Below are 1,847 nucleotides of genomic sequence, written 5' to 3' on the forward strand. Positions count from 1 at the left end.
AAAGACCACTTACTTCAAACCAGACCCTGCTACCATTGTCCCCCTTTTACTCTTGGGAAAACTAAGGGTTGGGCAAACCGAAGTAATTTGCCTGAAAATCATACAGCTAAAGAGGGACAAGGCTGGGAAGTGAAGGCAGCTAAGGTCCTGCCTCTGTCCTGAAGTCAGGGGGAGGCAGACTGTCCTAGAAGAAACCAAGACTGGTTGGCCTCACATAAGACAAACATTTCATTTCCCATCCAAATTGGGAAGGGCTGGAAATATAGTTCAGCGGTACAGTGCCTGCCTGGCAAGTGCAAGGTCCTCAGCTGGATTTCCAACATTAAAAAAAAAATTGGGGAAACATTTGACAATAAAAAGTGGCGCTATTGATAACATCCTGGGACAACAGGTAAAACCCAGGATGATTCCCAGCAAACCAGGAATGCCAGGAAACTCGCAGGAGCATTCTCTGATAGTCTCTGCCACTCTGAGAACAGACAGAACCAAAAGAAGTCCAGAGAAGGTCCAGAGTGGAGAGGGAGCAAACCGTGTCTTAGAGTCAGAGCATCAAGAAATTGTTGTTTGTTTGCTTTTCATTTCTGTTTCTTTTAATCCTTAGGCTCTAGTAAAGATTTGCTAAAGTGTTCCTCTCTTACCTCAGCTCCCACCCCACTAGTTCGCTAGAAACTTCCAAGGAAAAGGACAGAGCATAAAGCGAGGTCCAATCTTCCCCTCCCCCATGTGAAGAATCAGCCCTCTTGTCATCCTTGGAGGGAACCTGAAGTAAAGAGAAAATTTCACCTAAAATCACAATTTCCCTTTTAGTCCCTCTAACCAGGCCCCTATCCTGAAATCTATGGCTTTAGACTCAAACAAATAAGGATATTGATAATTGACAAAGAGCTTTCACTTGTCATTCCCACTTTGCCCTCACAACATGGGAGACATGTCATACCACCCATACTTTACCCAAAAGGCTCAGATAAGATCCGTGAACTCAACCAGTTCTGAAATGGATGTAATGAAACCTGATAAAAATCGGGATTGATTTGGCTAGGTCTCTTAACTGGGAATGATTTCCTACTCTCTCCTTGAGAGACTCCCATGGCAGCTCTTGAGTGCAGATGCATTTTAGTTCTGTGAGGACCTCATTCTGGGTAGCAGTTGTGCCTGGGGCATGCTCAGTCCTGGCTCACGCTCTATCTTCTGCAGCTGCCGACAACTGTGGACCCCTACAGCCCCAGCCGTCCAGATAGCACAGAAAGCCTAATTGCCATTGTTGGCTCTGATGGTGCATTCCAATAACAGAGAGAGGGACAGGTAGCAGAGGAAACCCTTCCTCTCTGAAGAGCTCCTACCTATGCCATCCTTGCCAGCTGTGCCTGAGGACACCTAGAGCCCTTTCCTGTGCAGAATTCACTTGGAAGCCTTTGAGAAGAGTGTGCTTGATACAGACCAGCCTGACAACGATGGAAAGACATCAGCCCTCAAAAACTGAAAAGTCTGACAAGACTAAGTATTGGTGAGTATGTGGCACAGAGGGAGTCTATAAATTGGAATGATCACTTTGGAAAACCCCATGGCATTATTTAGTAAAGTCAAAGGTAGCCATTTTATGTGACCAGGAAGCAATTCTGCTGTGAGGTCTGCTTACACCCTAGGGCCTAGAAACATGCCTGACCTTGTATGCTCAGAGGCTGGAGCGTTCACAATCATGCCACTTCTAATTACCACAAACTCAAAACGACCCAATTTCCACCAGCAGTAGAAGAGGTACATAGGGGCTGGGGATTTAGCTCAGCGGCAAAAGCGCCTGCCTGGCAAGCGCAAGGTCGTGAGTTCGGTTCCCGGTACCGGAGAAAAAC

The sequence above is a fragment of the Chinchilla lanigera genome, unplaced genomic scaffold (assembly GCF_000276665.1).
Source record: "Chinchilla lanigera isolate Chin_1 unplaced genomic scaffold, ChiLan1.0 scaffold00003, whole genome shotgun sequence".
Taxonomy (NCBI): domain Eukaryota; kingdom Metazoa; phylum Chordata; class Mammalia; order Rodentia; family Chinchillidae; genus Chinchilla; species Chinchilla lanigera.